At 36.5% G+C, this 15,255-nt stretch overlaps 1 protein-coding gene and 1 pseudogene across 6 annotated transcripts in view; both read left to right on the plus strand.

Annotated features, from left to right (window-relative positions):
• The window catches only part of Fhos (Formin homology 2 domain containing), a 758,651-nt gene that overhangs the window by 507,126 nt on the left and 236,270 nt on the right, over positions 1 to 15,255 (plus strand). The window lies entirely within an intron of this gene.
• Positions 265 to 429, plus strand: LOC138710044 (U4 spliceosomal RNA; annotated as a pseudogene).

The raw sequence follows: 15,255 nt of genomic DNA on the forward strand, positions 1-15,255 counted from the left end.
GATGCGGGTCGTAAAGGAAACACCATGTCTCGTCACCTGTGATCACTCTGTGCAAGAGAGTTGGATCCTGGTCCACCCTGTCAATCAGGTCTCCACTAACCAGTTGCCGCTGTTCCCGCTGCTCATCTGTTAGGCTTCTTTGAACAACGTGCTCACACACAAGTTACATTTTCAAATCATTGTGGAGAATGAACTGCACAGAACCATGCGAAATGCCTGACAAAGTAGCCACACCATCTATTGACTGTCTGCGGTCTCGTCTGAATTCTTGTGTAATTCGTGCTATCATTTCTTCTGTTCTTGCCGATCTGGGTCTTCCTGAACGTGGATCATCTGCGATTACTGCTAGTTGAAAACTTATACCAATACCCCGCCAAGACGACGTGAAATATCGTAGGCTTCGGCAATTTTTTAAAGCTCCTGCGGGAGCTAAAAAAAAAAAATCTGTTAAAGTCGGCCACTTGTGAAGCGCTTGTGCCACTCATACACTAGGGTCCGAGACATTGGTTCTTCTCGATACGCTTGGCGCATGAGTGCCAAAGTCTCAGCAAATGTTTTACCGAATTTAACATACAATTTAATGTTATCTCTCTGCTCTTTCCAGCTCATTTTACCACATAAACGAAGCTGAGAGCTGCACTGCATTTTTATTGGTTTCCAGCTACGTTAGTCTTCCCCAGTCTCATGCGCAGCTACACTGAGTCTATACGCCTGGAGATTAGGTCACATGCCACACGGACAAGGCAGAGAAGTTGCCTGTAGAGCAAGGCGTTGCCACCCGAAGTTCCGATACTTTCTGACTCTACTATAGGCCCGTCGCTCTAATTTCCGGCAGCCAATCGCGTTGCAGGTCGGCTACATTTAAACGTGTGCGTCTTGTGATTCGCTTACAAAGACGTTATTCATTTCTTAAGGCTCGATAAATACTTAATATAATCGCCCGCCATTTTGGCTCTTTCGTGGGCGTTCGCAGAAAGCACACGAAGACGTTATTTGCCGCTCAATTATTTGCTGAATTATAGTGCGTTTGATTTCTTATCATAGGAGCTACGACATGATAATGTTTAACGATGTGGCAAATAGATTCCTCGTATGGTAGCTCGGCAACGAAAGAACAAAAATGGCGAACGATACTACCTACCTAGACTTTATAGAGCCTTCACTTCCTAAGACGTAAGCAAAGAGGCGGAGTCACGCCGGAAATAACAACGTCGCGACTATAGTAGTTGGTTTCACTTATGTTTGTGATTTTCAAACCAGTGTTAGAAAAAAAAAATTCAAAGCTTTGCAATCAGATGATAGGGACGTCTCCGGCACTGCAGCAACAAACCTGTAGTTTCCTCTCTCTTCATCCATTACCTTAAGAGGGTTCGGAACCTCAAAAATGACGAAATTTTGAAATTTTATTTTATTGTCTCTTTGTAGCCTATTCTACAGACTTCAGGCATTATAATGGTATATGACACTTATTGTTTTGAAAATTGGAAAGTCTTTTTTTGTCTTTTTTATGTTGCACCTATCATTTGATGTTTCTTGTCAACTTTGAATAAATTTTCCCAAAAATTGCATTTCTTTTAACATATGACTCATTATCTCAGCTTCTACCTAAAATACAAAGCTCAAATTTTTACCACATGCTATCCATAAATATTTCCTACGTTTAACGTACGAAAATGTTTCTACATTGGATAGTTTAAAAATATAAAAATAAATTCTCTCCTTTTTTCTTTCCAAAATTCAGTTTCATAATAAAAACTTTTAATTTGTAAGGTTTTTATAATAACTAAACATACTTGTGTCTAAATCATCAACAGGCTTCCTGTAATATACGGTAAAAGTTTCATCTTTCTACATGTGAAGATTTCTGAGAAAATGGGTCATGAACTTGGTGAAATTTAACATTGTGGAGATAGGCGACTCCGAGCACTCTTTATATATTTGCCGACGGGTTACGGCAACGACGAGTGCAAGTGAGAGATTATCTCTTCCCTTTCTAAGAATTCTGTGCCTACATAAACCAACTGTATTGTAGTTAACCACTATAGTACCATTTTTAAGCTGTTCAAGAATCAGCGAGGCAATAGGCAATAACCATTGAAACACGAGGCATAATTTTCGGTAAGAAGAAAGGAAAATTCGATTTTTAATAATACTTTAACAGCAATACTCTCACTTTCATAACAGTTTCCGGAAGTGTTCTATACAATTAGGTTATCAAGGCATAAATGACTCCCTCTTTTTAATTAGAATTTACACTTAGTTCTTGGCGGTTTATGAGTGAATTTTCTCCTCAATATTATCTTTTTGTTCTTGTTGTAAAGTGTGAAAATTGAAATTCCTGTTATTATTCGGTTGAGAAGCTTTTGTCATCTAATCTGCTGTCAAAAAATGTGAAAGTTAGAATTTATAAAACAGTTATATTACCGGTTGTTCTGTATGGTTGTGAAACTTGGACTCTCACTTTGAGAGAGGAACAGAGATTAAGAGTGTTTGAGAATAAGGTTCTTAGGAAAACATTTGGGGCTAAGAAGGATGAAGTTACAGGAGAATAGAGAAAGTTACACAACGCAGAACTGCACGCATTGTATTCTTCACCTGACCTAATTAGGAATATTAAATCCAGACGTTTGAGATGGGCAGGGCATGTAGCACGTATGGGCGAATCGAGAAATGTATATAGAGTGTTAGTTAGGAGACCGGAGGGAAAAAGAGCTTTGGGGAAGCCGAGACGTAGATGGGAGGATAATATTAAACTGGATTTGAGGGAGGTGGGATTGATGATAGAGAGTGGATTAATCTTGAACAGGATAGGGACCGATGGCGGGCCTATATGAAGGCGGCAATGAACCTTTGGATTTCTTAAAAGCCATTTGTAAGTGAGTAAGTAAGAAAAGTGTGAAAATTATAATTTGTGAAGGATTCATCATAGAATTACCTGAAATTAGCCGTATAGTTGGGAAAAATCTATAAAAAGATCCACACCAACTAATAAGCCCAAGCGGGAATCCAATTCACGTTCGCAAGGCGCTTCGGATCATTAAACAATCGAGTTACCGCCCGAACTACTTACATAATTATGTCGGTGGCTGTACGTCACAATTAAATTTTGGAAGCTTGAAAATAGGTCAGTAAGAGCACAAAGCCGGGATTTGAACACATGACCGAATCCTCGGTAAATAACTAAAATTCGTTCATTCATCATCATAATCATCATCAGCAGCACCACCTTCTTCATCATTTTTATGACGCTGTATAACCGAATAACAGCGTAATTAAATGAATCACAAAAAAAAAACTAAGTTTTTTTTTCTACTCCCTGGAAACTCGGTCACTTGCGGTCCAGATATCTTCATAAGCGTTTTACTTGTTCTTAGATATTAATTTAGTGTTACGACACTTAATAGCAGGTTGTGAAGCCGCAGCTACAACGACCCGTGCCTCGCAAAACATTCACAACCGTTATTCCGCTGATTTGACGGCACGGTACCGGTTCCTGCAGGTTACCGAACAATCCCCTGCCGGGTGGCACCTCCATTAAACTCGGCTCCCCTGTCAACATATCGCACACGATTACATCAACGATGATGTCACCTGCCACCCTGCTTGAGATGCCGCCATATCATCCACTCAATGGAGCAGAATTTACTTTGTAACATCTCATCACATGTAGCCTACTTCGTTGCCTGTTTCTAGAACAGCTTGCTCCAAGACTTTTAGAAATAGCGGTCACTCATAATTGTTGTCATAAAATGGTACGTTCTCATTAGCTATTCCTTCTTATGGGTCTCATAAAAATTCAGTTATTAAATGAAATTAAATCATTTAACACTTTAAATAGATTGTTATTGTTGTTTAGTCAACTGTCCGACGGCAGGTATGAACCTCACAAGTGACACCAACAAGGCATCACTCATGATGCAACTAGGCCAGGAGATAATGGGGTAGGGTGGCCAGTTCCTTTCCCCCTCCATTGCTCACATCGCTGTTACATATTACACTATAATCAGTAGAGATCGAATTTTAAAGGGAAAATTTTTCAACAAAAAGGACCAAAAAAAAGGGGGGGGGGAAATTATAGCAAAAAAAAAGGACTTGAAAAAGGACTATATTACTACCCAAAACACACTTCAGCACATTCATGGAAATACATGGCACACACAATCTTACGTTTATCTCTTCACAACATAAGGGAAGTGTTGTATTTGATAGGCCTATAGTCAAAAAAAGGACTTCAAAAAGGACTTTATTACTCCTTCAGGTCCACACCTGTGGAGTAACGGTTAGCGCGTCTGGCCACGAAACCAGATGGCCCGGGTTCGATTCCCGGTTGGGGAAAGTTACCTGGTTGAGGTTTTCCGGAGTTTTCTCTCAACCCAATATGAGTAAATGCTGGTAACTTTCGGTGCTGAACTCCGGACTCATTTCACCGGCATTCTCACCTTCATCTCATTCAGACGCTAAATAACTTAAGATGTTGATAAAGCATCGTAAAATAATCTACTAAAATAAAAATAATAAACTCCCTCAAAATGGTGCTATTTTAATTGAAAACACACTTCAGCACATTCATGGATTCACATATCACACACAAGTTTATATTTATCGCTTCACAACATAAGGAAAGTGTTGTATTTGATCACATTCAACATTTCAATATTTTTCAATATGATTCTGCCCCTTTGAATGTAGAATGTCTGTATAAACAGAACATGACCGCTCTACATCAACTGAAACCAGAGGTGAAAATTTTCTTTTTATCCTCAACTCTAGATCAGCACACTTTACTAATTTTTCAATGTCTGGATTTAGATGAGAACGATATTTATTTTCTCTTGCTCAGGAAGTTATAGGCCTATCGGAAAAATATAGGAAAATTATCTAAATGTTTGCGATATCCTGTGAAGAAAGGACCAAAATAAGAGATGTTTTTAGAAAAGGGGGAAAAAAGTTAATATAGACTAAAAAAGGGAAAAAGGGAAATCAAAACCACATAATTTGGTCGGTGGAAGATAGTTTTGAATATCGTAATTAATTATTTCATGTTTCGTGTTGAAATAAAAAAGGGATTCCCTTTAAAATCCGGTCTCTAATAATCGGGCTTTACTTGTATACAAACAATATTTTTCTTCCTCTGACACATATCAAGTGAGATATACTGCCTGATAATAGACGTACAGATACAAAAATAAAATTTGGAGCTCCCTTATTGTATGTTTCGCTTAAAATACACTGCGCATGTGCAGTAAACAAGTACCCCTCTATATATGCTACTTGTGGACAGTCGTGTGAAATTGTTGCCTACCTACAAGTGGACTCCCATCAAGACTCGCTCCAAATTTTAATTCCGTATCTGTACATATCAGCCAGAACTTTAATCATAGGTATGACATATATTAAAATAAAATGAAATGAAATAAATTAGTTTAAAATAAACTAAATTAATAGTGTCATTTGTGATACAAATTCGTAAAGGTTCTCTTTTTGGCATGAGTGTAAAATTTGTGAAACGAGGGGAAGCCGACTTTCATAAACACATGAGGGCCAAAAAGATAACGTCTTTACGAATGTATGTCATGCATATTTTTTTCTACGATAGCACAAATTTACATGAAATAAGTATTTAAAGTTGGAGAGGTTGTAAGATCACGACGTCATGGTCGTCTAAACTTGCAATGGTCTGTACAAATAAACAAGCACTGTCTAAATACTTAAACACCGATATTTAATGTACACCATGCCACCAAATCAAACCACAAAATACTTATGAGCTAATGTAATAAACATTTGAATGATGAATTTGCAAAACGACTTAAGTCCCTATAAGCAGTTTCGAGAAAATTAAAGAAAGCTGTTTTTAGCCTCACTGAACCATATATTGTTACAGTATAATTTTTTATATGTAAGAGATAAGTAAGAGAAATAGTTTTATTATAAAAATTCATACTTTTGTATTCTTCTTCATGTCGTAAAAACTGAATTATCTTCAGGACTTAAGTTGTTCTGCAAATTAACTTCAATCCTGCATCATAATTATTAGATTACTGACACATAAACATGTTTAACTAAATGTATTTGTACCAAAATCATAAAATAACCATATTGCAATTGTTGAACAACATTATTTTGAACAATTTGTTAATCACAAGAGCATGAGACTGTTAGGAGTGTTATAACAAGACCACAGCTTAGTTTCATCTTTCAATTCTTTGTTGTCTCCCATGCTACAATGTTTTCGTAAAATGTATGCACATCTTCTTCAACACGAATGTATTTAAGCATTTTACGAATATCTTGAATTTTGGTTTCATTGATCGGGGATAAACCACTGTGTTGGAAAGTATGGAGAAAGAATGATGCTGAAAATGATCAAGAAGTAGAAAGGGTATAGGTTTCGTCACTGGCTGAATAGAACTGCCTACTGAAGAATGCACTGGAAGGAATGGTAAATGTGAGAGAAGTTCGGAAAGAATTACCAATGACAACAGACAAAAAACAATCTGTTAGCTGAGTGTATGATTAAAATTGCATATTATGTAAGTTTCTTCAGCACTTGACAGGAAAAACAAATTAAGTCCACGAGTAAAGTCGTTTTATCCCTTAACCAAATATTCTGCTGCTAATAAAAACTATACAAAAGTCGTGGATTAAAGTCATTCTGCTACTAAACGATGCCCCTTCACACAGTAACATAATCATGCTCTCAACTCAAAACCCCCAAAATGTGGACTTAAGTCGTTTTGCAAATTCACCATTCATTTATATTGTTACTCTGTGAGCTTGCCTGTTTCCTAGATACGTAACCACAGCAACGTGACGCTTCTCATAGAATGACACAGCTGTGTGCTTTGTGTTGTTGTAACTGCATGCAAAACGTACTGACAACATGAAACCTTTTGAGCGCTACTGTATGTATGTATGTATGTATGTATGTATGTATGTATGTATGTATGTATGTATGTATGTATGTATGTATGTATGTATGTATGTATGTATGTATGTATGTATGTATGTAACTTATGTATGTATGCATGTTCAGTCAGCAGTCCGAAGACTGTTTGGAACCCCATAACTGACACCAATAAGGCATATTTCAAGAGGCACCTAAGCCAGGAGAAAATATGTAAGGGTGTCCAATTTCCTTCCCCCTAATTCGTGTATTGTAAAAGTAGATAGACGCTGTGATAGCGGAAGACCTCTTTGAAATCCCGGCGAATACTTCTAGCTTTATATTATTTTCTAATTATTATTTATTACGTTTGCATTAATTTACTCAACTTGTGTATACATTTTCATTAGTGTTCTTTAAATATCAGTAAAATTGTATCAGCTTCTTTTGTTTCTGGGTAAGTGGAAGAGAAGGCCTGATGGCCTTAACTTCGCCAGAATAAATAAATAATAATAATAATTATTATTATTATTATTATTATTATTATTATTATTATTACTACTACTACTTACTTACTGGTTTTTAAGGAACCCGGAGGTTCATTGCCGCCCTCACATAAGCCCGCCATTGGTCCCTATCCTGAGTAAGATTAATCCAGTCCCTACCATCATATCCCACCTCCCTCAAATCCATTTTAATATTATCTTCCCATCTACGTCTCGGCCTCCCCAAAGGTCTTTTCTTCTCTGGCCTCCCAACTAACACTCTATAGGCATTTCTGGATTCGCCCATACGTGCTACATGCCCTGCCCATCTCAAACGTCTGGATTTAATATTCCTAATTATGCCAGGTGAAGGATACAATGTGTGCAGCTCTGCGTTGTGTAACTTTCTCCATTCTCCTGTAACTTCATCCCTCTTAACCCCAAATATTTTCCTAAGAACCTTATTCTCAAAAACCCTCAATCTCTGTTTCTCTCTCAAAGTGAGAGTCCAAGTTTCACAGCCATACAGAACAACCGGTAATATAACTGTTTTATAAATTCTAACTTTCAGATTTTTATTATTATTATTATTATTATTATTATTATTATTTTTATTATTATAATTATTTTATTATTATTATTATTATTATTATTATTATTATTATTATTATTATTATTATTACAAGTGGAATTTGTAATGGACATGAAGGATACTACATAGTGCAGCCTTTTTTTTTTTCCACAGAGTATTTATCCTTTCACAACTGCACTTTCCCTGTGCAGTATTGTGGACTCCGTTCTTCCCACAACGAACTTCCACGTAGCTCAACTAATTCTGGGATTTCCAGAAGACAGTCCTGACGCCTCTAATGATGTAATTATGTTATGCAGTCTCAAATAAAGTCAAGAGTTTCTCAGTGTAGTCCTGGGCTAAACCAGTTTTTGAATATTTAGTTACATGAATAACATTATTATAGCTGTTTCTATCCAAAGGCTGATCAATTTCACGGTACATATGACTGAAAATTATATATTAAACATTTACAAGCAATTAAGCGTTTGGCCAAGAATCTAATAAACTTATACCAGAAAGTAATTATTGTTCTAAACTTAAATTTTGGTAGAAATAAACTGTTATCAGTAATATTTTATTAGCTTGATAGTCGATGACTATTATTTTCTAATATCGATTGTATGAAATCAGTGTCAACTTTCGGCTGGAAGCAATGTTTTATTTAAGTTATAGTAATGATACAATTAACAAATAGTATATATTAGCTTAAATCAAATTCTATACTTACTTACTCACTGGCTTTTAAGGAACCCGGAGGTTCATTGCCGCCCTCACATAAGCCCGCCATTGGTCCCTATACAAGATTAATCCATTCTCTATCATCATACCCCACCTCCCTCAAATCCATTTTAATATTATCCTCCCATCTACGTCTCGGCCTCCCTAAAGGTCTTTTTCCCTCCGGCCTCCCTCCTAACACTCTATATGCATTTCTGGATTCGGCCATACGTGCTACATGCCCTGCCCATCTCAAACGTCTGGATTTAATGTTCCTAATTATGTCAGGTGAAGAATACAATGCGTGCAGTTCTGTGTTGTGTAACTTTCTCCATTCTCCTGTAACTTCATCCCTCTTAGCCCCAAATATTTTCCTAAGCACCTTATTCTCAAACAGCCTTAACCTATCAAATTCTATAAATATTGTAAATTCATTGCACTATACTGATCGATTGATGTACGATATCCTGTTGATAACATTTTTTTCTGCGTCCATAGTGGTGCGATGTTACATTCCACGGTGTATATTGTAGAATAGACTTTACTAAAAGGCCTTGTGTAAACTAAGAACGTAATGTGCTGCGATTGGAACGTTGACACTTTCGCGTAGTTCGGCGAGTCTTCAGAATTCTTGTAAAGGCTTCACAGGAAGAAAAATTTGTCTGTTTATTTTCACTTGTGTGTCAGTGTCTAGGAGGGTGATCACTTGGTGACCTTTTAAATGTTCTCCAGCTGCTCTACAGTCTGGAGCTTCATCCTTGTACCTGAACTGCATCCGGCGTCACTTCCCTTCCTTTGCTAGCTGCACGCAAGTCCATACTTCAGCGGCGAACTACTCACATTCTTTGTTACATTCTTACGTACATGCAGTGCACTAATTATGTTGCAGCGATCATTGTGAAAGATGGAAAGTTTGTATCTTCAAGCGACCAAAAGTATTCAGAAGCTTGAGGAGGGAAGACTGTAATTCTGACCATTATTTGGTAATTGGATAATTAAGAGAAAGACTATCAGTAGCCAAACGGGTAGAACAACAAATTAATATTAGGAGATTCGTTGGCTTACTTTTGAAACCTCGTAACTACATTTCAGGAAGTAGTATTTGAGAACAAAATAACTTATTCTTTTTATACCCCAGCTAACAACTGTTATGCATTTGTTACTTATAAAATATAGAAACACTTGCACACTCACGAGGTATTATCAGCAGACGCATTTCGAAAATACAAGTTGATAGGTGTATAAATGCATTAATTGCAAGAACAGAATTTTTAGGTTGTAAGTAACCAAAAAGTCAATGTCATTTTGGTATTTGAACAACGGTTAAGCCGAAAACAATAATTTGTGTCTGAAGTTTGACTCCCATATATGGTAAAACTATTGGTTATTGAGACGTATGAGTGGTAATATATGAACGCGAAGAAGAAGCCGAAAAAAATATTTTTCGTCATTTCTTCGAAAAACGCTTCATTTGTGTAATAACGTACAAAATTAATTGATTAAATGTCAGTCATCTGTAAATACGTAGAGATAATGTAGAGATTATTAGGATGTGATGGCTGAAGATGTGCTTCTTTATTGCAAACAGTGTGAATACTGAGTATGAATGTTGATTGTTAATGGAGGATTTTATGATAAGGATTTATTTCAACTGCACATCCAACATCTTTTTCTGTTAGTGACCCATTGGTATAGAAATGGTTCGTGTTCTGGTTTTTATCTTCTTATTCTTTGAAAAGTTTTTTTTTAGTGAGAGAGAGAGAGAGAGAGAGAGAGAGAGAGAGAGAGAGAAATCTTTACGTTATGTTCTCAATAAAAAAAGGTACAGTAGCTACATGAATGATTAATGCCGGAGTGTTACATAGGTTCATATAATCCAATCATGGAAATAATATATTTCAATAATTTAATAATAATAATAATAATAATAATAATAATAATAAAGCGGAAATATTGCCAATAATTACCGCTAGTGAGTTGATGTCAGAATCATAAGTACTACTTTCTTACATCTTCAACATCAGTGAAGAATAATTTTGGAATATTTGAAGCACGGAATATTACACAGGACGTGTTGTTAAGAAGTGTCTGAACACAAATGAAATGTGAGGTGTTGGTTGATTGTGCAATGCCCCGCACTCTCTGGAACTCAGTTGAAAATAAATATAAATGATAAAAGTTTAATATCCTTTTGGTTATAAATATCTTCTTTTTGGTCGTCACATTATTAATCTTGTATTGTTTTACTTCCCTTCATAGCTGCCAATACTGACTACTTCGTTCATCCGTAGAGTTCACAACTGTGTAGTAACGGTTAGCGGGTTTGACCATGAAACCAGGGGGTCCGGGTTCTAATCCCGATCGGAGCAAGTTACCTGGTTGAGGTTTTTTCCGGGGTTTTCTCTCAACCCAATATGAGCAAATGCTAGGTAACCATCGGTGCTGGATCCCGGACTGATTTCACCGGCATTATCACCTTCAGTCCACACCTGTGGAGTAACGGTTAGCGCGTCTAGCCGCGAAACTAGGTGGCCCGGGTTCGATTCCCGGTCGGGGCAAGTTACCTGGTTGAGGTTTTTTCCGGGGTTTTCCCTCAACCCAATATGAGCAAATGCTGGGTAACTTTGGGTGTTGGACCCCGGACTCATTTCACCGGCATTATCACCTTCATCTCATTCAGACGCTAAATAACCTAAGCTGTTGATAAAGCGTCGTAAAATAACCTACTAAAATAAATTATCACCTTCATTTCATTCAGACGCTAAATAACCTGAGATGTTGATACAGCATCGTAAAATAACCCACTAAAAATGTTCCTCCATAGAACTCAATGCCACATTGCATTGCATTGATCATTACGATTGTTGTGATATTAGCCTGCAGCAGAATTTCTTTGTTGTGTAGTTAGCAGAACAGGAGGAGACATGCAATGCACAAAAGTGCTTTAGGGAGAGAAATCTCGTGGAAATCATATCCTAGTTTTTTGAACCAGAGAGCCACAAAATGACCTAAATTGAGAGTGATTCCCTGGAGACCTCTGCAGCAATGTTACAGCCAGTTTGACGCTGGAGTTGTGTTGTGGTTCCCACGTCCAGCACCTGCCACTGTTCGCTGCACAAAAACTTGCTGCTGGACTACAAAAAGCGGGACTACTGAGAAACAGAAACAAATCCAAGCAAGAAACTATTACGCCAAAGCATGAAGAATACAGTCACTTCGTGAGGTGGTCAAGGCACGGGGGACTCCTGCAGTGAAGTGGAGCACTTTGTTTGTAAAGGCTGGTTCACAGTAAACCGGGAACGGAAACGGCAACGAGAACGACAACAGAAATAATGTAAAAATAAATGTATTTAAATGTGAGCGTTCACAGTAGTTAATTGTGAATCCTCACATTTAAATACATTTATTTTAATAATATTTCCGTCCTCGTTCTCGTTCTCGTTGCCGTTTCCGTTCCAAGTTTATTGTGAACCAGCCTTAACCACTTCCCTGATTAACCCGAGTTAACTCGGGTTGCTAACTTGTGTCAAAATTTATTAACCCGAGTTAACTCGTCTAAGTCCCATTTTCGCTTCTAAGGATTATACCCCGAATATATACGTTTCCATTCTTTCATTAACCTTTTCCTCACTAGATGGCTACAGAAGTTAGTGATATTGCTATATCTGGTGGTATTTTTTGTACTTCTTCCTTGCGAGTGGAATTCTATGCTCATATAGCATTCACACACAGTAATGAGTAGATGCTAGTTAGTTTTGGCGGTTTCTGTTTGTGTTTAGTGTTTTTGTGCTGTTTTGTGTAAAGATGGATCAAGTTAGTGATTCCGAAACTTTTGATCAGGAATATATTCCTGTAGAAGATTAGGAAATGAAACATCGGTATCAGAAGACGAAGTTATAGACCAGCAAACAAATTCAGATCAGTTGATGTCGCGTCTTTTCGACAGTGGTTTGAATAGAAGACATCTGGCACCATTTCTTCTGCACCTCCGAGGTCTCCATTCCCTGAAATTTTAACATTGTTTCTGATAACGATAATTCTCAATTTTTTAAATTATTCTTTAATAATGACCTCATCAACATTATATTCGAGGAGACGATTCGGCATGCTAATAAGTGTTCACAGAATGCTGAAAATAATTCGTGGCGGCCTGCTACAGACTCTGAAATACGTGTACTTTTGGGCATAGTGATACTGCAGAACATTATTCACAAACCTGAAGAACAGATGTACTGGTACAAATATTCAATGACTGCTACACCATTCTTCCCAAAACGCTTTCATATAGCAGATAATACTGTCCGGAATGCAATGTGCCATTGTGCGTAATACCCTGCTTTCGAGTCTATCACACGACAAGCAACATTTAACGCCTTGATAACAGCACTAGTATTGTACCTAATAAATTAATCCATAAAAAGAATATAAGTTGGTAAATAGTTCAGGAGAAAATCAAAGCAGGACAACTACCAGAACTGGAATCAAGGTGCACGAGATAACTCGGGATAATAATTCAGGTATGAATGTATGTCTATTTCATAGTGATTTTTTAGGTGTGTAAGAAAATTAGTGATGTACAGTGATTCTGCAATATTAAATTAATGACTTCTATACAAAAATAAAAAAAAATATGACACTTTTTTTCACAAAACTGGTAAAATAGATAGTAAGGGAAGAGGTTAATGCTGCACAGCCGGAAGGTCGAGTGTTCGATTCCTAATGGAATCATGGATTTCCTCATTGAACTAATCCTTGCGGCCTCATACTATGGCCCTGGGTTTACTCAGCCTCTAACAGAAATTAAAACCAGAATCATTCCACCTACTTCTTGGACGTCCCAAATCTCTTCGACCTATATTGGTTCGTATAAAAAAAGCTGCTTGAGGATTCTTTCTGCACTCATTTTATTCACGCAGTCTTTCTAGTTCTGTTGGTGTAATTTAACTTTATGTTTAACGTTCAAAGGTTTCCCGGATATCTGCGTTTTTTCCTTTGATCAACAGGTTTATAGTTTTTAAATTGTTAGGCTAAATTTGAATTTGTTATTCATTTTGCACGCAATACCGATTTACCGATATGTTCTTTTATTTCATAATTTAAGCTAAATATTTCATTTCTTCCCAATTTTGAAAACATGAATAGCTTATTTTTAATGTCATGATGTGCTAGTTCTCTCTTCAATTGCCTTACTTCCTAGTCGTATGCAATTATATCTTGCAATTACAGAGTCTTGTTCTTCCTAAACTGATCAACGGCATTACCCACTAATAGATGACACGAGGATGTGGCCGCTTCTCGAGAATGTTCATTTCATTCTGGTTTCGCGACATTCCAAGCCCTATTTCAATCGTTCTGTTACCTACTTGAGTCAAAGAATTCAATATAATCTCAGTTGTAAGCATTCTTGTCTTTAATGGTCTTAATTGTGCCGTGTCTTGCGTAAACGATGCCTTCATTTCTTATAGAGTTGATTGATGATACGTCTGCAGGAGCAAAAAAATGTCTTCATACTTTTAATCTGAAGTTTCCAGTACAAATTCATTTAGATCAGCGGTGACCAAAACTCGAACGACAGTGATTACACGCGAGATAGAGTCTATGAAGTAAAGAGAAGGGGGAGAAGTACTTGACATGAAAACTACAACTAATGGCGGTTCGTGCACTAACATTGAGTTCTTCATCAACCCGCTAATAAAAATTGCAAGCTTTGCTATCAGTAATGTCACTACTGTCATCAAGAGCCAATTATATAGTTGCTTCTTTTTAATATTCCCCATGAACACAAAATCTCCTGAATTCTCTTCTGCATATTTAGTCGAGAAAGCGCAGTCTTTCAAAATTAATTCACAACTTTCATTGGACAAATTATTTCAGCCACCTTGATCATTGCTATTTTTTAAATCTCTCCTTCGTTGGAAGGCTTAAGAGAACAAGTTATTTCGTTCGCCACTAGATAGCTGGCTTCCTTACATTTTATTTGTCATCCTTCTCTTCATGACGATGATTTATGGCTGATTTCAGTTCTTAGAGTTTAATAGCTTGTTTCATTACTACATTAGCACGTAATGTTCAACCAGTTTCTCTATATTATTATTATTATTATTATTATTATTATTATTATTATTATTATTATTATTATTATTACTATTACTGCTACTGGTAATGCTATCAGTATTGTTATTAGTATTACCGGTACCATTATTATTATTATTATTATTATTATTATTATTATTATTATTATTAAATAAATAACTAGTAAATAACTGATAATAGTCTTCAAAAGATTAAAAGAAAAATTAAAATGGAGATATAGCGTAGTCTAGTAATTATTTTATCCTTCAAGGAAAGATGTAGACCTATATATTCAGGCACGTATATAAGAATTATGGTAATACTTGCTGATAAATAATAATAATAATAATAATAATAATAATAATAATAATAATAATACCTGGTATGCCTGTGTATTCAGCGTAATGCCCTATAATGTCGCTTTTATATATTACTACTACTACTACTACTACTACTACTACTACTACTACTACTACTAATTGAACCGTTGAGCAAAGCAACATATTACATTTTCTCCTACA

Source organism: Periplaneta americana, chromosome 1, assembly GCF_040183065.1.
Source record: "Periplaneta americana isolate PAMFEO1 chromosome 1, P.americana_PAMFEO1_priV1, whole genome shotgun sequence".
NCBI classification, from domain to species: domain Eukaryota; kingdom Metazoa; phylum Arthropoda; class Insecta; order Blattodea; family Blattidae; genus Periplaneta; species Periplaneta americana.